Source organism: Equus asinus, chromosome 17 (genome assembly GCF_041296235.1).
Source record: "Equus asinus isolate D_3611 breed Donkey chromosome 17, EquAss-T2T_v2, whole genome shotgun sequence".
Classification (NCBI taxonomy): domain Eukaryota; kingdom Metazoa; phylum Chordata; class Mammalia; order Perissodactyla; family Equidae; genus Equus; species Equus asinus.
In genome coordinates, this window is record NC_091806.1 from 3,821,274 (window position 1) to 3,846,334 (window position 25,061).

The 25,061-nt window shown below is 43.6% G+C and overlaps 1 long non-coding RNA gene across 35 annotated transcripts in view; it reads left to right on the forward strand.

Moving 5' to 3' along the window:
• The window catches only part of LOC123277849 (uncharacterized), a 190,856-nt gene that overhangs the window by 143,960 nt on the left and 21,835 nt on the right, over positions 1 to 25,061 (forward strand). For all 35 annotated transcript variants that reach the window (XR_011495020.1, XR_011495030.1, XR_011495014.1 and 32 more), the window contains 3 exons: positions 3,395 to 3,539; positions 3,645 to 3,789; positions 4,150 to 4,293. This is a non-coding gene — a long non-coding RNA (uncharacterized lncRNA). The remainder of the gene's footprint in view (positions 1 to 3,394; positions 3,540 to 3,644; positions 3,790 to 4,149; positions 4,294 to 25,061) is intronic.

Sequence of the window (25,061 nt, forward strand, 5' to 3'; positions counted from 1 at the left end):
TCTCCAGAGAAGCCGTCTGGTCCTGGACTCTTATTTTTGGGGAGGTTTTGGATTACCGTTTCTATTTACTTACTTGTGATTGGTCTATTCTGATTCTCTATTTCTTCCTGATTCAGTTTGCAGAGGTTGTAAGACTCGAGGAATTTATCCATTTCTTCTAGGCTGTTCAATTTGTTGGCATATAGTTTTTCATAGTATTCTCTTATCATCCCTTGTATTTCTTTGGTATCTGTTGTGATTTCTCCTCTCTCCTTTCTAATTTTCTTTATTTGAGACTTCTCTCTTTTTTTCTTAGTGAGTCTGGCTAAGGGTTTGTCGATTTTGTTAATTTTGTCAAAGAACCAACTCTTTGTTTCATTGATCCTTCCTCCTGTCTTTTTTGTTTCAATGTTGTTTATTTCTGCTCTAATTTTCATTATTTACCTCCTTCTACTGACTTCGGGCTTTGTTTGTTCTTCTTTTTCTAATTCTGTTAGGTGTCGTTTGAGGTTGCTTATGTGAGATTTTTCTTGTTTATTGAGGTGAGCCTGTATTGCGATGAATTTCCCTCTTAGGACTGCTTTTGCTGCGTCCCAAATGAGTTGGTATGGCATGTTTTCATTTTGATTTGTCTCCAGATAACATTTGATTTCTTCAGTTTCTTCAATAATCCATTTTTCGTTCAGTAGCATGTTGTTTAGTCTCCACATTTTTGCCCCTTTCCCAGATTTATTCTTGTAGTTGATTTCTAGTTTCATAGCATTATGATCAGAAACTATGCTCGATATTATTTCAACCCTCTGAATGTATTGATGGTTGCTTTGTTTCCCAAGATATGGTCTATCCTTGAGAATGTTCCCTGCGCACTTGAGAAGAATGTGTAACCTGCTAGTTTTGGATGAAGTGTTCTCTCTATATATATCTATTAAGTCCATCCGGTCTAATTTTTCATTTAATTCTATAATGTCCATGTTGATTTTCTGTCTGGTTGATCTATCCATTGATGTTAATGGGGTGTTGAGGTCCCCTACTATTATTGTATTGTTGTTGATGTCTCCTTTTAGTTTTGTTAAGAGTTGCTTTACAAACTCGTGCTCCTGTGTCGGATGCATATATATTTATGTGTTATGTCATCTTGGTGTAGTGTCCCTTTTATGATCATATACTGCCCGTCTTTGTCTTTCTTTATCTGTTTTGCTTTGAATTCTACTTTGTCTGATATAGCGACACCTGCTTTCTTTTGTTCATTCTTAGCTTGGAGTATCGTCTTCCATCCCTTCACTCTGAGTCTGTGTTTGTCTTTGGGGCTGAGGTGTGTTTCCTGGAGGCAGGCTATTGTTGGGTCTTGTTCTTTGATCCATCCTGCCACTCTGTGTCTTTTGATTGGAGAGTTCAATCCATTTACATTTAGAGTGATTATGGAAATGGGAGGGCCTATCGCTGCCACTTTATCACTTGTTTTCCTGTTCTCTTTGTTTCTCGTCCCATGATGTTTAGATTACTCATTCAGGTATGTAAATTTCTGTATTGGCATTCTTCTTATTTGTAATTTGTGTCTTTATTCTTGTTATTTGTTTAGTGGTTACCAGGTGGCTTGTCTAAAACATCTCATAGATGAGATAGTCCATTTTCTGATAGCCTCTTATTTCCTTGAATTAAAACATCCCATCCCTTTTCTCTTCCCCTTCTAGGTTGTTGTCGTCAGATTTTTTCCTCTTCCTTCTTGTGTTGTGAGTTTGTGGTTAAAACGACAGGATTATGTTTATTCTTGGTGTTTCCCTTCCTTTTATCTTTAATGTTTTATTTCACATTTGCTAACCTGTTCTGATGGAGAGCTGCTACTTTTTGTTATTGTCCTTCTACTTATCTCCTTTGCTCTTGGTTTTGTAACCCCTTTCCTTTTTTTGATTTTTCGGGTATGAGGGTCTTCCTGAGCATTTCTTGAAGAGGAGGTCTTGGGACAATGAATTCCCTTAACTTTTGTTTATCTGGGAAAGATTTTATTTCTCCATCGTATTTGAAGGCTATTTTCACTGGGTAGAGTATTCTTGGCTGCAGGTTTTTATCCTTCAGAGTTTTGAATATATCAGTCTGCTCTCTTCTAGCCTGGAAGGTAGCTCCTGAGAAATCTGCTGATAGCCTTATGGGTTTTCTTTTGTAGGTTATTTTCTTCTACCTGGCTGCCCTTAGTATTTTCTCTTTGTCGTTGACTTTTGCTAGCTTCACTACTATATGCCTTGGGGTTGGTCTTCTTACATTGATAAAGTTTGGAGATCTGTTGGCTTCTGTCACACGAAGTTCCATCTCTCTCCCAAGGTTTGGAAAGTTCTCAGCCATTATTTCTTTGAGTGGGCTTTCTGCCCGCTTCTCCTTTTCTTCTCCCTCTGGTATACCTATAATCCTTATGTTGCATCTCCTGATTAAGTTGGATAATTCTTGGAGGGTTTCTTCATTTCTTTTTAGTCCTAGTTCTCTCTCCTCCTCTGCCTGCAGCATTTCTGTATTCCTCTCCTCCAAATTGCTAATTCTGTCCTCCATAGTATCAACCCTACGGTTCAGAGAGTCCACATTTTTCTTAATCTCCTCCATTGCGTTCTTCATCTCCAGTATTTCTGATTGGTTCTTCTTTATAGCATCAAGCTCTTTTGTGACATAGCTCCTGAACTCGTTGAGTTGTCTATCTGTATTCTCTTTTAACTCGTTGAGTTTTTGAATAATGGCTGTTTTGAAGTCATCGTGATTTAGGTTATAGATTTCATTGTCTTTGTGATTGTTTCCTGTCATTTTCCTTCTGTTCTGGAGATTTAATATATTTTTTCTTACTGCTAGATGGCATAGATTTGTGCCTCCACATAGAGAGAGAGTTTAGTTACTGCTTCCACTTGTTTCTACTGGTGTGTGTAGGGGAGCAGCTGTTTAGACTGCACCGACCAGGAACCCTGTCAGCTGTTGCTAACTGGACGTGCGCCCCTCCTTGTAGTCGCAGTGGCCCTGTAGGGTCCCTCATCAGGTGTGGGGGCAATCACAAGAGGGCTTCAGGCTGCTAGTGCCTACTGTTGCAGACCACCTAGATGTGCTCCCTCCTTAGGGTCTGCAGCAGTGTTAAGGGCTTTCCAAGAGGTCGGGAGCAGGATCACCTATCTTCGCAGCTCTGTCACTGTCGGAGCCCACAAAATCTCACTTGTCCACTATAGGTCACAGCAGAGCTATGGGTATCTTCTGCAGTCTGTGGTTAGCTCACCTAGCTATGCTACTTTTGTCCTAGGGCCTTCCAGCCTTGTGATTGCTGGGTGGGGCCTCTCTACTAGTGGTGTGCAGAGGCTTTTCCTGAGGCTGCTGTGGGACTGTAGAGTCTCCCCCTGGGCCATGAAGCTGAGCCACTGGAACTCCACCCAACCCCAGTCCTCTTCTACAGGATCTCTGGGAGCCCATGCCCTGTCTGGGGGACAGCCGGAGTGCGTGAGTCCAGTGGTGGCTGGCTGGCTGCTTCCCTGCCTGGGATTCTCCTTTCTGGGACCCTCCCAGCGTTCTGAATGCTGGGCGGTGCCTCTCCACTAATGGTGAGTAGAGGCTTTCCCTGCCGCCAGTGCAGGAGCCTGGAGATCCCCCCTGGGCCACGGAGCCGGGCCGCTGGAACTCCACCCAACCCCAATCTTTTCCCACAGGATCTCTGGGAGCCTATAACCTGTCTGGGGGACAGCCGGAGTCCGTGAGTCCAGTGGCAGCTGGCTGGCTGCTGCACTGCCTGGCATCCTCCTCTTCAGGACCTTCCGGGCGGTTTGAATGATGGGCGGCGCCTCTCTGCTAATGGTGAGTAGAGGCTTTCCCTGCCGCTGGTGCGAGACCCTGGGGTTTGCCCCTGTGCTTAGGTGTAATCGCAAGGGGCTTAGGTAGGGCTGTAGTCACCTGTTTCCACCGTCGCTACGCTGGTGTGCACACACTCCTGCCCTTGGTGCGTGGAGATGCTATGGGTGCGTCCGCTGGAAGAAAGCCACTTGCAGGCACTAGGCTGTCCGGTGGTCGGGGCTTGGGGGTCGGAGAGATTTCACCTATCTCCACCTCCTCCTGGGGGGAAGTCCATCCGCCTTCCGATGCATAGCAGCACGGGACTCTCAGGCATCCTGAGATGTTATATGGATGTCCTTTGTTAACCGATGAATGTCCAATTAGTTGTAGATTCGAAGGGAGAGAGACAGAGACGACTACTCACTCCACCATCTTGGTGACGTCATTCGAAATGGACATTTTGAAAGGATAAAGGAATGACATCCTGTTGAAGTGAACATCTCAAGAGATACTAAAGGAAAGCGTTAAGTATGTGCAAGACAAAAACAACTTTATTGAACAGGAGGTAAATGGGGAGGGGCAGAAATCGGCCGTGGTGCGGCATTCCAGGGGCTGAGGCTCGTCGCTGGGAGGACGTTAACGGTCTTTCCATCGCTTGAAGTGCCATCCGGGCTGAGGCTCGAGGCGGCTCCAGTGCTGGACTGTCTGAGTCTGTGGCTCTGAGGTGCGGTGGGCACTAGAGTTGGAGCAGGGGGTCGATATTCAGCTGGCTTGGGATCTTTCTCAGGAGCAGGTGCTGCAGATCCAAGAAGAGAAAATCACATCCCCATGACTAGGCACATGTGTGTGGTGATGGATTGCAATTAGTCTTTGGGTGGGGGACCTGCTGTAATCTACACAGAAATTGAAATATATAACACCGTACACCTGAACTTTGAGGAAGTTTATAAAGTACTGTCAACGCAACCAAGAATTAAAAAAAGGGAATGGTGAAAAAAAATAAAGAAAAACCCAAAGTAACGATGCCTCACACACACACACACACGTACAAAAGCACACAGAGAAACCAAACGTGACTGTCTTTCCATGTTCCTCCCAAGCAAGGGAAATGTCTCACCAATCAGGGAGACTCAGTACATGAACCGCCCTCCAGAAGCTCTGGCATGCCTGGAGTCCGTGGGAATTGTGATCTGCTCCAGCTCATGGCTCTCAGCCTAACCCCAGCCTCTGAAGGCTCTGTGCTGAGTGGCCCGGCCACATTGCCTCCACACACGCCCGTGTCACACAGCCCAAGTCCTGCTCACCCTGACTCTCTGCCTCGCTGGGCTCAGAGTGCAGCGACTGTGAAAGCAGAAGGCGAGCTTGATGCTCCACCTGCGAGCCTGGCATGCTGAATGCAAGGAAGGCCAATACCCTCCTCAAGCTGGGAAAGTCTGGGGGCTGGAAAAAGTCCTGGGGATAGGATTCCATCCACGTGCCAAGAATGAAGGCCAAGGCCCTGAGGAGAGACAGGTGGGCAGCGGAGTCAGAGAACCGGCCTCTCCTTCCATACTGCCCTCCCAGGGTACGTCGTGGGGGTCTGGGCTCCTGTGCCTCCTGCTGCTGCCCGTCCAGGGGCCAGTCCCACTTTCCGTGCGCCTGCTACCTGGCCAGCTTGGCAGAACAGGCCACGTCTCCAAGGAGAGGCTGGGAAAACACCTTGGGAAGTGAGAGCACTCGGTCCCTGGAGTGCTGGCCCCTCCTTTTCCTCAGGGAAGCCTGACACAGTCCTCGAGTGTCTCCTGGCACATCCCACTGGAATGCCAGTCCAGGACGGAAGGGCGTGGTGCAGTCTGCCCTGTTCTTGCACGCACTGGCACACAGTAGGGTGCAGTGAATATCTGACTGATCCAGGAACAACGGTCTTTGTCTCCTGCCTGTGCTTTCCACTGCCCTCCACATACCTCAGACTTTAGGTCCTGTGCCTGTGTGCTGCCTGATTCACCAGGTGCCCCACGTGGGTGACCTTCCCCTCCTGCTAGTGGCTGACACGGAGGGTGTCATTTGGTCCCTGAGCACTGAGTGGGCCACTGGGCAGCAGAGGAGCAGAGAACCGTGGAGGTTCTACCAGATGAGTGAGCAGGATGCTCAGACACCTCCAGTTCTGTGTCCCACGATGGGGAGTGGAGGTGGGACTGGGATGGGGAGGGGTGCATCTGGGTGCTGTAGTGGCTTACTCCACTCTGCCTTGGACTCCCACAGCACCCACAGCCCCCTCCAGAGCTCTCCTGGACAGTTTTCTTCTCTAATTTGAGAAGCCCTCAGAACTCTGCCGTCCCGGAGGAATCAGAAGACGTTGGGATGGAGGGTCCTGCCAGCCGCTCGATCATAGGCCCTACACTCCCCTTACAGTGTGGAGAGGAGAGGCCCTCCCACTTGATCCAGTGCCCACTCACTTTTTCCATAGGCGGGTGGGCGCGTCGTCCACTCTACAAGAGAGGATGAATCTGTAACTAGAGGAGACAGGAGGGCATCACATTGACTGTACTGGACGGCAGCTGCCTGAGGAGTCTTATGTGACTGTCTGACTCCTGTCTAGCATGGAGCCCTGGAGGGCCGATCCAGCTGACCTTTCATAGGGCTCAGCTTCTCGAAAGGGCCGTTCAGGCAGGAGCTCATTGAGTCGCTACAATAGCCCGTGGTGGTTGTTCCCGTCTTCTCGCCAGTATTCAAGGGAGCAAACCGAGGCTCAGAGAGGTGCGCAGACCTCCCCAAGACTCCCAGCGTGCAGGTAGCTGGAGCCCCAGAGTCCTGGAGGAGAAGGGCACTCACCTGTTAAAGAACTCATCCAGCACTTGTTGTGTGGAGGCCACAGCTATGTACGTCAAGAGGAAGCTGCGGATAAAAGTGGTGTCGCCCAGCAGGAAAGCGGGCACAAGGTGATCCACGAGACTATTGAGCGCAGTGTCGTGAACCATCCACAGCCTGGGAAACGGACTCTTGACCACTGTGGATGCGTCGAGAGCCTGGGGTGGTACAGAGGAGAGGCGCAGCTTAGGAGGCAGCACTGTGGGCACCAGGAGGGTTGGGGCTGGCCGTCAGAGCAATGCCTCAAGCCCCCAGTGACTTCTGGCAAGGGGTGGGACAGGAGTTCCCAGAGTAGGAAAAACTTCTGGTCTTACAGGTAGAATCAGATGGGGGAATGAACGAACGTGTTAGTATCAGTATCAGTAGCAGATCAAGGTGTTACCGGAGAATTGACAGCACCTGTGTGTGTTAAGAGCGTCAGCCCTGGGGTTTCTGACTAAAGAGCCCATTGCAGAGAGGAGAAGACGGGGGCTTTCCCTGCGGGGGGATGCATTGGGACAGGAGGACAGGCAGGACGTTCAGTGCAGCACTGATGAAAAGACAACAGGAGGTCCCACAGCAGTGAAGGGCTGAATCAGTCTCGTCCACGGTCTGCCATCCAAAATGTTGTGCATCTCAGTGAGGCCCCGGCCCCTGATCTGGAGGGGCCATGGGCACATGTTCCTCAGGAGGGCAAAAGAGCAACACACATGTCCCAATGAGCCCCACATCCTTTTGGGGAAAAGCATCCTTATCCATCATGAGGCAGTGTGAGACGTGAAGAAAGTGTGGAAGGATTGTGAGGTCATCATGGACACTTGGGGATGGGGTGAAAGAGGAAAATGTATAGAAAAATGCAACGATCCCCTTGACCAAGCATGAGGTGAAATGGGAGAAAAGTCTCTTTGCTGGGATTCGTAGAGTTATGGTGACAGTGACTTTGAATGTGGCCAAGACAGGAGCTGGGCAGTGCGGGCAGGTTGGGGGCAGAGATGGGGAGACAGATTCCTTCTGGAGCAGGAGTGGTACCAGGGCCTTGTAGGACCTGAGGTTGTCTTTGGTGTCCTGGGGCCCTGGGTGCTGGGTGTGCTGAGCACGTGCACTCACCCAGGCCCAGCGCTGGCTTGTGTCGGCCGGGTGCCGCATCATCCCTTCCTGTAGAATCACGGAAAGGAAGGACGGATCTGTCTTGTCCTTTCCGACCTCCTCAGGAGCGATCTGTAAAGACAGTGCCCGGCAGTCAGGCAGGAAGCCTCAGAGCACTGGCTGAGTCACTTTGGGGGCTCTGACACTCGGTGACTCTCTCCACTCCCGACACACGGCCCCCACCATCTGCACAGATCTCCATCAAGGAGGTAATCAGGTGACAGCCTGAGGGCCTTGGCTTAACATTTGCCCAGGAAGCTGTCAAGATGTTGTTCTTGGTGGACGCTGAACTCCTCTCCACCCATGGATGCAATGAATTTACGGCTGCTCTTGGCACAATTACGGCTCATAAAGAACTGAAAGCTGGATGAAAGCACCCTCGCCAAACGGGATGGTGCTGACTGAGCTGGAAGAGGCAGAGTTCCTCTCTGGAGAGGAACAAAGCCATCTTCGAGCCGTGATGCTTCAGGGCCAGTTGGGAGCTCCCTTAAGGTGTGCAGCCTTTCCTGATGGATTGTGGGATCTGAGCTGGGTGGGGGAGCATTACTGCAATAAGCAGCTTCTACAACAGCCACATAGGGCATAGGCCCCACCTTCCAAAGCCTGAAAATATTGCGTGCTTCCATGCCTGGGGCCAGCCCCAAACAGCTGCAACCCTGAGAATTCTGACAACAGCCTTGCAGGCCTGAAGCCTGCAGCTAGCCCCTGCACCTGAGACTAGGAGCCAGCCACGATGGGCGCCAACTCACTCAGCAGAAAATCTGCAACAGGAATGAGCCAGTAGACCTGGCAGGCAACTGTGCTGGGGTGCCCCATGCCGATAAAGTGACTGAAAGGACCATCACAGCCACAGGCAGTTGAGTCCAACAACCAGTCGGCCCGGGGCACAGCCTTGCCTCCCTGGTCACCTGTGGCAACGGCAACCATGCCTCAACAGAGGGATCCTTGTGGCCCACACAGGCGATTCCCTTGGTATTATGCTAAGTGAAATAATTCAGAGGGAGAAAGTCCAATAGCCTTGTGACTACTCTCATAAATCAGGGATGACGGCAGCAAAGAATCACAGGAGATAGGCATTGGATTGGGGGTTCCAGAGGGGAAGTGGGGAGGGAAGAGGGTGAAAAGGGGTGATTAGGCAAATGTGTGTGGTGATGGATTGTCATTAGTCGTTATGTGGTGAACACGATGTCATCTACACAGAAATCGCAATATAATGCTGAAAGCCTGAAACTACGTAATGCTATAAACGAAGGTTACTCCCATCAGAAAAAGAATTGAAGGAAACTTGGCCCAGTTAAGAGGCAACTTGGGAATCCCCTTTCTATGGTGCCAGCCCTGTCCTGGGATGTGAAGATGGCGGCAGCACCAGGTGATCAGCTGTACACCCAGCAGTTCCCGCCAAGTCAGGATCCCCCCCACGGAAGGGAGAGGGTGGGGGCCGTTCAGTGGGGGCTCACAGAAGTGGCCTGAGCTGGATAGCCCGATGTAGGCCCCCTCGTGTTACCTTTGATGACCTCCTGGCAAACGGCCATAGGTGTGGAGTATGAGAGGTGAGCCACCCTTTAAAACGAGTAAAAAGGTTTTGGCTCCGGGTCGTCTGGGGACCATAGACGCTGTGAGGCAGGATACAGCAGGAAAACATCTTTCCGTAGCAGCTGTGTCCAGCCAAGTGAGCTGAGTGTGAGGATCTGGGTGCCTCTTTACGGGAGGCCCCTGCACTGTGGGCATTGTTGTGAAAGAGGTTACATCATTGCCTGGAAACCACGGTGATCTGAGCCCCCTCCTCGGATACCACCCATGCAAGCAGTCCTCTGGGCGGGGCACTGCTCGCCCCCTTTTCCATGCAGTATCATATGTGTCCCCAGGATCCCCAAACCACCTGTCTCCACAGGCCTCCGAGAAGGTCTGGGTGCAGCCAGGGTCCCAGCTTTGAGACAGACGCAGACACAAGTGCTCCTTCTTCCCTGTTCCTCATCCTGGAGAAGCCATGGTGCCTCGCGGGGCCTTTCTGCCTCCAGTGTGCACGGGGTGAGGGGGGGGTGGTCGATTATCCTAGCCCATAGTTCTTGGAGATGCCCTCAGGCCCGAGTGGGAAAATACCTGTGAAATTGGAGGAGCAGTGTCCCATGTAGGGAATGCCTCTAATGGCTTTTTTCTTCCTCTCCTCACCTCCCCTGTGTCTGCCTCTCTTCTGCACCGACCCCGTGGTCCGCCCTTCTGTCTAAGGTCTCTGTGTGTATGTGTGTGTCACTGCTGACGTTGTGGATACCCAGGAGGAAACAGCTTCCACAGAGGAAGGGATGGGCAAGAGCTTCCCAAGAACTGACGGTTTCTGTTTTCCACAGCAAATCCTTTGGGAAGGGTTTGAGTCTTAACCTAGAAGTTCAGAATACTTCCTTCCGCTTGGACTCTTGTCTGTCATGTGCCATGGGCCAGTGTCTACCTCGCTACAGGCCTCAATTTCCCAATTCTCCAGTGAGGGATTGAGTTCAGAAGTGCATAAGCATGAGCTCAGCAAAGGTGGCCCCTGCTCCCTCCACCCTGGGCGTGACCTGGACAGGGGGAGACTCAAGTGTTCCCTGTCCTGGGCTCATCCTCAGGCAAGAACTTGCCAAATGCCCGTCAAGGCTGCAGACTTCTCAGTCTCAGCCCCCTGCCCTCTCCATGTGTGTCTGCAGTTACAGCAACACCGCCTTTTCAGAGCCCCTTGAGGAAGCCCGGGAGCAGCCAGGGCCCCATCCTTGAGGATGCGGAGCTGGGTTCACTCCTGGCTGCACCTTGAACTAGTCTGTGATTCTGGGCAGAGCATTGAGCCTCTGAGGTCTTCTCCTTCTCCCTCAATGGCCTCCTGTGATCCCCTCCCCTCAGTCTACACATCCTGCTGGAATCCACTCCCCTTGACTGTGGTCTGAAGTTTGTCATTGCCTGTTACTCTGTGGAAGAGGGCACAGTGATGCGCAGGCAGTTCTGAGACTGGGTCCCAAACAGTCCGGGGCTCCCCTCCTTCTGGCTCTGACCTGTGTTCTCTCTCTCCCTCATATCCCTCACTCTGGGGAACAAGACTGTGTGTTCTAGGTTGCACCCTAGAGAGGCCGACGTGGCCTGGCCTTGAAGGAGACTCACCGACAGAGGGGCCTGCAGGCCTTCAGTCGCATGGCGCCCTCCAGGACCCCAGAGTGCGCTCAGAGCAGGAGGGATGCAGATCCTGCCTCAGTTCCGAGCACAGCCCGACCCCCTGAGAGCCTCTGGCAGAAGCTCCCAGCTGAGCGCTGCTGGATTCCTGGTCCAGTGCAACCATGACATAATCAAGGTTCGTTGGTTAAGAGAGTAAAGATGGGGAAAGGTTGTCACACAGCAATAATGATAGCTGCCTAACGCTGTTGCCCTGCCCCTGGCCCTGGTCTTGCCCTCCCCTCTCCTCCCTCCCTCCCTGACTCTCCTGCCAAGTTCCTTCTCACCACACTGCCCTGCTCTCTAACCTCCTCTCTGGCCAACCTCACTTGTGCCTCCAAGATTCTGCACTGCTGGGCTTTCCTAAAGGCTACCGAGCCCTTTATTTATGCAGGGCTGGCTCCTTCTTGTCATACTGCTGCAAATATGAATGTCACCTCATGGCAGCCTTTCCAGTCCCCTCTCCCAGTGGACCCCATGCTCTATCACAGCACCTGCTTGCCTTCCATGTGGGGTATGCACCTTTCATTCACATGGTTTTAGTCTCCTTGTTTTGTCCATCTTCCCCTGAAGACTGTGAGCCCCTAGAGAAAGGACCTTGTTTTCTTTTTAGCCCTGACACTAATGAGTCTTTTCACGGTACAGATGTTGATTGAGGTTCCATCCCCCCACTTACCTGCTGAGTCATTAGAGCCAAATAGACTCCCATCATTTGGAATGTGCTACGTTGATATGTATTGAAGTTAGTCCTGTGACTTAGACTTTTTGTTGTATATGATGAGCTGCTGAATGACTGCCCAAATTTCAGGAGCATGTCACTCTATCTTTTCCCAGATACCGGTGCTGGGTGGGTGTTCAGCTTGGAGAGATCCAGTCTTTCATGTGGTCCTTCAGAAACCCCTAGTTCTTCCACCATGTGATTTTTCCAGCTCTAGGACATCATCCTCATCTGAATCCGTCAGCATCAGGGGAAGGACTTAAAGAAATGCATGCCATTTCTGTCGTTAACTTACGTTATATGCCATGGGGAAGGGATTTTTCAGATGCAAGAACAGTCTAATCATTTGACTTTGAGTTTATCAAAAGAGAGAATACTCTGGTTGGCATTGACTTAATCCAATGAACCTTTTGAAAGAGAGTCAAAACCTTCCCTGAATGGTGATATCAAGTGAGAGAGAGTCTTTTATTATCTTTAAGGAGCAAAGTACTGTGTTGTGGAAGGAGGGGCCAAGCATTGCAGACAATGGGCTAGTGGCCACTGGGACTGAGAAAAGTTCCAAGCTGACAGCCAGCAGGGAAGTGGGGACGTAAGTCCTACAGTGGCAAAGAGTTGAATTCTGTCAACAGTGAGATTTGAAGAACAACTGAAGTTCAGATAAGATTCTTGTGTCCCAACTGACATGTTGATTTTAGCCTGGTGATTCCTTGTGCGGAAGACCTAGCTAATCCATGCCCAGACTCTTGACCCAGGAAAACTTCGAGATAATATATTAGTATTGTTTTCAGTTGCTGAGTTTATGGCAATCTGTGACATATCAATAGAAAAGGAATATGGAAATTTCACATCACTGTATTTGCTCTTAGCATAGTTTTTATAACAAAAGTTTTACTTCTTCCTTGAAGATTTAGTCAAAATTGGTATAAAATTATCATTATCTTCTGTCTTATTAAAGTAAATATCTTTTGATTGTATTTTAAATTTCTACAATGGTTATTTTTCCTTATGACTTTCTGTTACGTTTTGAGTAAACGTTGTTAAATTTTTCTTGAAGGTATCCTTTTTAGCTAGATTTTCAAATTTATTGCTATAAAGTTTTACAGAGCGTTTACTTCTAATTAAAATATTTCTGTATGTATCTGTGCTCTCCTTTGTTCTTAATGTTAGTAATATTTCTTTTCTTTTTTGTTTTTGATCAAATTTTCAAAGGCATTCTATTTTTTTTAGTCTTTAAATCATCTTTTGCTTTCATTAGTTAAACATACGCTTATTTTCATCCTTAGATCTAATTCCTCCCTTTTATGTGGCTGTATGTATGTAAACAGTTATAATTTTTAGTATATTCAATTCTTTTATCAAAATATTCTTTCAAGTAAAGACTAGTATATAATATGACAAAATTAGGTTGCTCTTGTTGAATTATGCTCATAGTGGGCGGAGGAAGAGAAGAGCTTTTGCCTTTATCATTGAGACCTCCAGATAAAATATCCTGCAAGGTGAAAATGAGACATTTACCAGGACTCCAATTACTGAAGATTTTACAAAAGAAAAGATATATTACATCGTGCGTTTGTTTTGATCTTTCTGTATTGATTTGACAGATGAACCTACTCTAATTTCTTGTGGTGAAACCGTAACTCTAACGATTCACCTTGTTTTGGGTTCTGTCTATAAGACAGTGAACTGTGTTACATGTCCAGGAAAAATGGAGGTCTAATCGCTGGTCTCGCTTCTCTGTTCATGTCTTTCAAATGTGCGCAGTTATTGGGATGCGTGGATGCTCTCGTTCTTTTCCTTCCTTTCCAATTCTTCTCTCAGAGTATAAGTTAATGCTTAGCGTGTGTGCCATATTCACATTTTCCAACACCATTTCTTAACTCTTCTTTCATGTATTCCTTGCAGGAATCTAAGTTGGTATAAAAACTGTTCTAAGACCTGAACCAGAAAACTAATAAAATCTTTGCCTTCCCTAATGTTGGATGTTCTAAAGTAGCGGTTTCCAATTGACGGACTGGGTCATCTTGTCATTCTAGGAACTGGTCCATCCTTTCTCCTTTAATGTTTTTATACTCACAAATTTCTTAAGTCTTTGGTGTCTTCTAAGAAGCCCTAGTCAATGACAAAACGCTTATTAAGAATCAAACAACAGCAAAAAAATGGAAATGTGAAATCAACATATGATCGTCATTTCTAAATCTTGATTTTGGCTATTTTTTTATACTGTGTGTTCATGGTTATAACTTTGGATTTCATCCTGGTAAAATTGTTCTTAGTTGTGTGATAGAATTAAATCTATTCATTAATATTTGTAATTTTCCCAAGCCTCTGTTTACATATGGATTATGTAGGGATAATAATCTAAAATCCACTGGCTTCAGCCCACAACTGCTTATGTGGCATCTCCTGATCAGGAGATGGGTTACATTGTCATATCAGTCTGACAGCTTTGGCCTCCAGTTGGCATAGGATACTTACTTCTACTCTTGCTGTGATCCCCAAATTTGATCCACTCTCTCTGGGAAGTCATTTGATCATGCCTAACGCTGCCTTTGCTCATGGTATATTTATGAAAATACCAACATCTTTACAAAGGATTCTGCGTCTTAGTGCTCCATCTGATACCAAATGTCATTATTTATTTCCTAGCTCTAAGTGGAGGAATATCTCCTTTATCTCTTCTTCCACCTTCAAACATAATAATTTGTCTCTGAAGTCACGTTGAATCCCCCAGCAAAAGGTTCCTGCAGTTTTTGCTATAGGCTCAGAAATGAGTCTGCCGAGTTGGGTGGCAACAGAAGAAATGCTTTCTTCTTTATTTTTGCCTCCATGATCACATCAGCATCTCTTTCACATGGTCCTTCCTCCCTTAAAATTGCTTTCCCCTGGATGAGAGAGGTGCTATTGCTAGTGGTTAAGGCTGTGGCTACTGGTGCCATGATTCTGGGTTCACATTTCTGCTTTACCGCTTACCAGCTTTGTGACTTTAGGAACTTGCTTCATCCGTCTATGCCTCAGTTTCCTCTCTAAAATGGGGATTAGAATCCCTGGGTTTGCTGAGAGGATCAAATGAGTTAGACATGCAAAGAACTTTCAATTATGTTTCGTATTATAAAGTTCTTGGTAGAAATTAGTTGTCATTATATGCCTAGACCTATCTGACATCTCTGATGGCTAAGATCAGGTCCCATCTATGAATTTATGGATCACCTATAGCCTTTATATGCATATAAGATAAATATTCTTTCCAAGCAAAAATTTTATGAAGAGAAATATTTTTAATACATTAGAAAAACTTGTCAGAGAAACAAAACGTAGGTGCCACACATTTCACCAGGATGTATTTTGATACTGATAACACGAGACTTTCATCTTTACAAGTTCCAAGCTATAGACCTGAATTTCACAATTTGTTTCAAACAATTCAGAGAAGTGGTTATTTCTCACTGCCACGTTGACCAATAGCTGGGCAAGATACCAGGAAGGAAAAGGGATTTAAAGCTTAACGGACAGGACATAAAACACACATCTAACGGATAAGAACAGAAACAAAAGGGTGTTTAAAGATAAAATGAAATGTTGAGTTCTGGGCTTCAGCGACATGAAGTCACAGAGCTTTGAATCTTGATGGGAAACCTGACCAGAGTAGATGAGGTTCCAGAAATCTGGGCTTTCTGCTGAAATGGATTCAGAACTGGAGAGCTCTGATTCAGTGCTGCTTTCTTGGGGAGGAGGAACCCTGGGGAATGTGTTTACTTCAAGGGGCTAAACAGGCTCCTCAGTCCCACTGGGAGCTGAAAGAGATGGGAACTCTGGAGGCCACGTAATGTGGAGCAAAGTGCTTTTGATCTTGGCCAGCTCTGGATTTAAGGCTTTCCTAAGGTGACGTTGGTAAAGAATGCTAAGCTCTCTAAGTCTCAGTTTCCTCATCAACAGAATAGAAATTTTATTTTGGTGATAGAAATGTGATGCGTAAAAGAGGGCCAAACTATCCCTTAGCTACTGTAGGTATAATGCCTGCAACCCATAAGATTTGTAAGGGCCTTTTTAGATGTTTGAGGCATAAAATATTTTTTCTCCTCAAGTTATTAATTGAAAACCAGAAAGTTGAAGTTGATAGTGATTTTAATACCACAATTATAAAAATCCTCTCCATCTTTTCAATGTCAAAAATGGTATAATGTAGAATATGGATATATTTTAGTGTACACCCATGTGGAACATCCAAAATTAACAGGCTCAGGAAGAGCCCTGTGTAACAGCAGGGGGTTTGGAACATAGTAGGTACTGAATTAGTATTAATTGTTTTTCTCTTTCATTTCCTCCCCTGGAAATCTATGGAAATATTGGAGGAAGTCCAAGGTCACATAATTTAATCAGGTGTTATCCACCTGTGATATGGGGAAAGAGGGGATTAAATAATAATTTGCTTTTATTTTTCCTATTATTTTATTTTACTGTATGCATGCCACATGCCAGGTGCTCTTCTCTGTCACATATATTAACACACTCAATTCTCATAACAATCCGACGAAATAGATATGGCTATTACCCCAATTCTGTTGAGGTAAGAAGAAAAAATAGCAATGCTAGGCAATTTGTCAAAGCCACATAGTGGTGGAGCCAGTATTTGAACACAGGATTTTGACTTTGGAGCCCAACTTATAACCACTAAATGTCACTTGGGGTATACAGGACATATACGCAGTAGTACAATACTTTAGAGCATGTGTTTTTCAGTTTTGAATCAAAAAGAAAGCAAATATTCTCATCAAAACGGTTTAAAAAATTTTCTTCCCCATTGCCACTACATGCAGGATGCTGATCACAGGTAGAATTGGGAATCTTGCAAACACAGAACACAGGGCTGGAGTTAGAGCAGTGGTTTCTTGTTTTCAACTATGAGGACACTCAAACTTCCCACACTTCACACACCCTCCTGGCATGGTGATCCTTTGGTAACTATCCTATGAGAAAATACATAGCAGAATAGCACCAAATAGCCCGCATGCGTTATTCAATCTGTCATGGACAGTGCCGGGAGCACATGGAAATTCTTGGAACTTTTTAATCACTTAGTGCCCTCTTAGAATGGAGTTACGGAGAAATAATGAACTACCATATCACACAGATATTCCTATTAACTAGGTAGGGTAGCATCTAGAATTTTTCTGAGTGTATTGGAAAGAAACAAAACCTATTTGCTGTTGTTGTTTTCTGAAACAATTCAAAAAGCAGTCAGAGGTAGAAATGAAACAAGTGCTTAAACAAAAACTATGTGCTTAAAACCCAGGATTCCTGAAGAAAGAAGAAAGTGTTCCTGTACAAATAGAAAATGGGCTATCTGGAAAATGAAGAAACCCCACTGAACATATTGGTGACTCTTACAGACATTACAACTCACTACCCATTTCTTAATGAGGCAGGAGCTAGAGGCTGATCTCAGAACTGACTATTTATCCCACATAGTTTCTAAAGTTTGATATATTAAGCCTAAAAAGATTCCCACTTCAAGTGTGGATTCAGCAATTCCCAACTAATTTCTTTGTTGACTCGTGCAGTGTGGAGTTAAAGAACTTCAATGTAATTTGTTACAAAGCTTCTATACCCTTAAAACTGTTTCTACCACTTTCCAAAAGTTCTGTGTCTATGAATTCATCCTAAGAAAATAACCAGAGACATGTGCAAATATATTTGTATAAGTATAGTTATAACAGAATTATTTGTAATAAGCAATATTTGAATGTTTATCAATGGGAGATTAATTAGTGAGTTATAATATCCTTACAATACAATACAATGCAGGTGCTTAGCCTGTGGTCCATAGAAAAGAGATCCTGAGAACAAGTTTAAGTGTTAATCCTTATTGGAAGTTGTACTTCCAGAGCAGCAAGCATGAGGAAAAAAATGAGGCAAAGAAGGGTGAGAAGTAAATGCAAATTGATGTCACGCACTAGCCATGGCTTGCCTTCTGACAGACCGTACTGGAAAACTGTGCCTTGGAATAGATCCTCTGAGGAAAGACTTGAAAAAGAATTTATATCTTGACCCTCATTCAATCTCCTGTTTACCCGTGACCAAAATTCATCCTTCAGGGATTTACTTCCTTCAAACATCTGGGTGGTGTCTCTCGCTTTTTCTTCAGCCAAGAAGGAAGCCAGATTTCATGTACTGGGTATGCCTCGTCCAAGTCTGGAAATGGTGAAAGGAGCCAGAGGCTCTGGGTGTGCGGCAAGTTGGTGCCCACAGAGTCACTTACCAAGGCAGCGGCTGAGGCTGAGCAGGGAAAGAAGTGTCAGGAGCCAGTGGGGTTGACAAAATGTGGAGAGGCACAGAAGATACGAACATTCAAACAAAAATAAAAAGCAAATGGAAAAAAAGTTGACACATTCACAACATAATGGTGAGAAAACCAGCAGCTAACATGTTTACACAATCTGATACTGTTTTTATAACTCTCCATGTATACAAATGGAGAGAGAAAGAAGACTAAAAAGACACACAACAAATCCTCATTATGCAATTGTCTTTAGACAGTAGATTCACAAGTGAACTTTGGAGATTTTTTTCCATTGGGATTTTCTGTGCTTTTCGTGGCTTCTCTGTTGAATGCGAGCTGCTTTTTGTTATGAAAATAAATCAGAGATTTATCTGTAGAGTAGTTCAATGTACAATGCTAGCTGTAATAAGAAGAAAACATAATGCTAGTTATAATAAAAAAAATGAAAACCTAGCAACTCAACAAAGTCTTTTATATTTTATATGTTCAGTGAGAACATATCCTGATAATTTAATACCGTGAAGCTGGAATAATTATTTAAAAATATTCAATGATGTGGAAAGTAGTCACATTATATTGCTTAATAAAAAAAGCAAGTTGCAAAACAATATGTTTCGTGTAATCATATATTTAAAAAATAATATTTGACTTTAAAAAGAAATCTCAGGGACACATTCTCAAATAGGAAAACTAAATATCATAAAACCGTAAGCTATTCTCAAATTACACGTAGTTAATGCAATTTCATTCAGAATCTCATATTTTTCAAGTTGGAAAACACCATTTTAAATTCACAAGAAAGAATAAATGTGTAAAATATATGTTAATTCTTTGCATAATTTCCTAAATAGTGTGACGGGGGATAAGAATGGGAGAATGGATCATTGGCACAGAAAAGGGGGTCTGGGAACATATCTAAGCACGATGAGGCCTTTATATGTGATGAGGATGCCTTTTAAATTCAGTGGTAAAATAATAGTTGACATAATAAGTGGTACTGGCATAATTAGCTACCTATCTGGAAGAACAATGTTGGATTTCTACCTCATAGCTTATGTTCCAGATTGATTAAAGAACAAAGTGTAAAAAGTAAAACAATAAAAACATTCGAACGCTTTAGGAAACTATTATGTAACCTTGGGGTGGGAGAGAGATTCTGAATGAGATGGGAAGCCCAAAACTACTCAGAAAAGGATTGGCAGATTTGATTACATATTAATAAAATTTGTCTTAATGGGAAATAACATAATAAACAAGGAAGTGAGACAATTTGTAGGCTGGAGAAATTATTTGCAATATTTATAACAGACAGGAGTTAAGATTTCTAATGTCCAGATAATTTCTACACATAACTAAGAAAAAAATAATAAAGATACAATTCATAAAAAATAAAATGAAAAATGCCAAATAAGCATATGAAAAGATGCTTAGACCTTTGCAAACCAGAACCAAACCATGAGAAGCCACTTTTAAACTATCAAAATCACCAAATGAAAAGGATCAATAGGATTGAATGCTGGCAATGGTGTAGGGCACAGATGGTGTTATACAATGTTAGTGGTATTTCCCACTTTGCGAATGGAGCCTCAGGAAAAATCGTAAGGGTAAGAACATATCCCAAGGATTGTTACTGCAGCATTGTTTGAAGGGCACAAAGCCCAAACCAAACCACCCAAACCAACCAACCCTATAAATAACCTGAAATGTACTAGTAAGGAATTTAAAAGAGAGAGAAAATATGGCACATCCATACCATAGAATATTACGAGGCTTTTACAAAGAATGAGTTAGGTTTTGGTGCATAGCCCTTGGGAATCAAGGAAAAGTGTATATTTCAGAAGACTCAGAGTAAAATCTTGCCTTTGTACATTACCTAAGATCCAGAAGAATACTTAAAAACTGCTTCATGGCCAGATGACATGATCATCTAGAAAAAGTAAATGATATAAGATAAAAGGCAATAAGTTGAGCTGAGAAAAGAATATGGATTATATAAGCAAGGATTGTAAAAGAAATATTAATAAAATGGCAGAGAGAGAATCCACCCGAAGGTAGCAAAAAGTAGAGGCGATGCGACGGAAAACCTGATTATTGATTCAGACGATAAAATTAAGAAGCATTCCAACTATGTGGAAATCAATGAAGGAAACTAGAATAGCTGTGGTAGAGAACGGAAATGCTATAAACAGCTAACTGGTGTTTCATATATAGGGGAAAGAACAAATGAATAGAAAAATATTTAAAAATATATCAAAAGAAAATATTTATAATTTGAAAGAAAAAAAATCTGTACATGTGAAGGTAAAATGTCTCACCATCTTCCACTCAAATTTGTGAAAAGAAATCGACCTTTAATTGCATATTACTAAAAATTTAAATTTATAATGATAAAGAATATTGATATAAGCAGCCATCTAGAAAAAAAAATGTTACCTAGAAAGGAACAAAAACCAGTTTGGGCACTGGGATATAGAGTTGAGAAACTAGATACAGTACCAACTCATAGCGAAGACATAATTAATCAAAAAATTACAACTAAAAATGATATTTTAACTGATTTGTGATATTAGCATGCAAAACAGCAGGAATTTAACTAATTAGTGAGGAAGGGATTACTGAGCTAAACTCTGAAGGAGGTGAAAGAATTCACTAGCTAACGAAGAAAGCTGGAGCAGCAAGTGCAAAAGCCCTGGGCTGAAATCTTATCACTGTGGCCAGAATGGAAAGGAGATACGGTGAAGGAAAAAATAAGAATGGTCACCACGAAGCATCATCCTGGGCGAGAGCTGTAAGCAGCCAGGAAATTAAAAAATTGTAAGACTGATTTTATTTATATACATACTCACTATTTGTTAATAAGTTCGAAAGTCTCCACACATTTGATGAATTTCTAGGACAGTAAAATTTCTCAAACTTGGCTCAAGGAAGGGTGAAAAATCTTGAATAGACCAATAACGCTAAAAGAAAGAGGAGGAAATTTTTAAAACTCCCAAAAGATGACAATCTCAAACAATTTCATAGACAAATTAATTGTTATTAAAGGAAAAATATTTAAACCATTCCAGAGCATAGACAAATGAGGAAGACTTCAAGATTGTATTTTATGAAAGAAGCCCGACACTTAAACTAAAACCTACCCAAAATAGCAAAGCAAAGAATAATGTCACTGAGGATGCTGCAGCAAAAATTCCAAAGAAAAGAATTGGCACAAATTCATCCAGTTATATTTTAAAAGAATACATTTACTAAAAGAACAACCCATTACAATGAAGTAAGCCACATCTGGGAACACGAGGAAATTAAATATCATGGAATTTATTACTATAACTAATTTCACTGCAAGTGTGAAAAATATTTCCTGAATCTCTAAGTCATTCTCCATTTCACCTTCTTCTCATTCTCTTGGCCTTCTGGGAATAACTCCTCGCTCCTTAATTCCAAAGATGGAGAACTTGTTCTTTTCGCCTCAGACTTACTAAAGGATACTCTTAGGTCTATTTCTCTTCACTTATTCACTTCATGACATAATACTTTCTTCTCTTCTGAGTTCCACAAGTTATACTTCTGCAGAAAAAAAGGAGGAAAAAAGAAGAAATGGATATTGGGAGACAATAGTTTCTGTCACAGTGCTTATGATGTGGCATGTGATGCCAAAATAGAGACACTACCCCAAGCACCCTTGTTGACACCCTTGGGGGTTGGACCTGGATCTGCTGATCCAGAAGGTGAGTGTGGGGCAGGAAGTGAAGAGCTCACAGGGGAGGGGATACTTCAACTCCAGCTTTAAAAATGTGTGGATGTTACTGGGAAAGTCAATCGAGGAGCAGGAAACACATGCAAGGGCACTGAGGCACAAAATGGCGCAACCATTTGGATGTAGAGGTGAATCACTGAAGTGTCGCAGTGAAGGGGAGGGAGGAGGAGAAGGGTAAAGGGTTTTAGCTAAGGGGCACGGGAAATGCAAATAGCTTATAGAGTTGAGTTGTAGGAATGAGCCTAGAAGGAGCTGTTGATGGTGCAACAATGGGGACCCAGGATAACATGGGAGCGTTTGGAGACACGCACCTATGCCTTGGCATTAAGGACGCCTCTTCTGCTGCAAGAGACTTGCACTAGATTGAGGTCAGCTATAGACAGGCTGAGAAAACGCCCATCAGACATACTTTATTTTCTTTTTAAACCTTATAAAGTGCTGACTGACCACCTTCTAAACTTTAAAATGTAGTGGAATCTTGCAGTGACTCAGGATTGTGAGCTATGAGTATTGCTTGTCACGTCCACAGATGTGGACGTGCCAGAGAGCGCCAGAGATCAGGGCCTTTGTGTTTGTTCCAATAGACCATGTTTTGCTTTTCTTGTGATGGCACCTGAGCGAGAAAATTAGCTCTCGTGTATATTATCTGCCTGAGGGATCATTATGTGAATGTGCCTGTTACTTAAAATACCCAATACATCAGATTCATAAAAAATGATAAGCAGCAGATATTCATTTTGAAGGTCATTAAGAAGTGCAATCCATAATCCCTTTTAGAGGTAGAAAACACCTTGAAAAATGCCAATTCTGTGTTTTCCTCTTCCAAGTGCTTTTTGAACATTTCTACCCTGAGGAGGAGGATAAGGTTTATTTATTACTATTATTTTTTTTCATGAGGACAGCAGTCCTAGGGCTAACCAAGTGGAGGTAACCCAGGCATTTGAAGCTGGCAATTGAATTATCCCTGAATAAGTCTGCGAACACTAATCAGCCCTAAATACACAGGCAATCAAACCATTTAGTGCTTGAGGGGTAAACATGAGGATTGGGATCCCACTACAGTACTTTAGTTCTGTTCGTACTTTATCCACAATGAGTTCTTAGCAACACCATCTCCTCCTTCCGCCCCTTATCTCCCGGCTCTAGCTATATTTAAAAGACATCAGCAAGAGGTGAATTATGAATAAAGGCCTAAAACCATTTATTGCAAGGCTGGACCAACTTGTGCCCCATGAATTGAAGATTAATGTCAGCAAGAACACACTGCATACATAATCATAATTTTTGTAAAAAGGAGCTGATAATTCGCTACTAATTCATTTTTAGGAACCATGTGTCATTCATGCGGCTTTTGCATATTGTTCACTGAATTACCAAGTAAAGAATACCTGTACATCAGCTACACACTGAAACCAAAGAGAGGGTAAAAAATGAATTTTTCACTTTTGTGCCAATACCAGAAGTTTTATTTGACTTATAAAAAGCAGGTAAAATTAATTTGCAAAAAAGGATGAAAATAAATCTGGTTAGAATCATAAAACCAGCAGAGATCTCAATGTGTAGACAAACTGGGCAGGGATGTCAAGCAGATGGAGGACAAATCACCTGCTATTTCTTAGAGATGGTAATATTTTCCAGTGAGCAGAGAGCTATGGTATTCAGTGTCGACGGAGGGAATTGCTCTTTTATGGCGGTAATGAATCATTTAGGCGAAGGATTCAGGCACCTGAGTCACATTTGCTGCCTCGTGGACTTCATCAGCCTGGCTCAGATGCTTCCTGCTTTCCTGGCGGCTTTCAGGAAAAGGCTTTTGACTGAGGATACTCTGCTTCTTTTCACTTGTCACTGGGTGGACGTGGTCTGTCCCACAGCAAGTAGTGGAACAAGGTATCCACCTACAAATGTGATTCCTGGAAAGAAAGCTTAGGAATTCCCCTCATCCATTGCAAAATAAAGAAATGGATTTCTGGCCCATCTGATTGCTGAAGCTGAAGTTCCATCACCGGACTACACACCGTGTCTTGGGCTTTGCTTCAGAGTTAACAGGTGACATTCAAGGAGATGGTATCAGTCTTTTAAACATTGTTGTGCAAACATTTATTTAATTATATTCCAAAATTAGATGTTAATAGGAGGAAAGAACAGAAAGATTATGGAGGAACTGAGCTGGCTAGGGCAAAGGAGACTTTGTAGAAAAGGGAAGACTCCCAATAATAACTTCTACTTCTTATTTACCAAGCATTGTTCTAGTTGCTTGGTATATATGATCTAGTTTAATCCTCTCCAAATCCTGGCTATAAGCAATTCTTATATTATAGATGAGGCAACAAGGGCCCGTATAAATTAAGTAACGTGTCCAAATTTAGTCAACAAATGAGTGGTGGAATTGACATCTGGACTGGGGTTGACCACTCAGACATGGACAACGAAGCTCCACGCTGTCTAGCAACTTGCCACTTTGATAAGGTCCATCTCATTTGGGATCCGCCATGCTTCCCTCGACCATCCTTTGTCTAATGTCACCAGAATCTCTGCTCAGATCATCAAGGACCAGGAACCAGGACATCTTTAGTTCTACTCACAATTCTATCACTAGGAAGTGTGTGACTTTGAGCAAGTCACTCCAATTCTTTTGTAGTATTCCTTCGACTGTAAAATCAGAGTGGGACAGGATCAGTGGTTCTTAACTGTTTTGAGAGGCATAGACCTTCCAATAATGACCCTTTTTCCCCACCTAAGTGAACTTTCATACAAAATTTTGCCCATAATTTCACATTCTTATGGACTTCCTGAAATTTGGGTCAGGCTGAGCGTCTCCGGATTGGATAGTCTTTCCATTGTTCATTGGCGAGGGCTGCTGCTTTAGACTTTTCACCTTCTTCGATTTTTGGAGGGATAAGAGGTGGTAGTGGTCGTGGGTTAGGTAAAGTGTCAAAGAATAAGGAAAATGTAAATCTAATGTAATTAAATGGAAGCTAAATGTCTACATTTCTGTAACATAGTATTTTATGAACTATTTTTTATCAAGAAGAGTATTAATTCTTTACCATTGAGGGGTGCTTGTGAGTAAATTTCAATAACGTTTAATGCTCAGTTTTCTACAATTCTACTCTTTTTTAATAATGATGATTAATAATAATAATAGTATATCTATCATATATTGAACACTTACATCTAAGTACTGTGCTAAATGTTTCGCATGCATTATCTTATCTAATCTTTGCAAATATCCTATAAAGGAGGTACTATTGTCACCATTTTAAAGATGAGATTAGAGGCCCAGAGAAGTTGGAAATGTGTAGATGTATTTTTTAAAAAAATATATACTCAGTTTCGATCTCAGTTTGGCTTCTCTAATTACTTAAGATTCTAAATAAGTACATCATTGAACTAAAATTCATTGT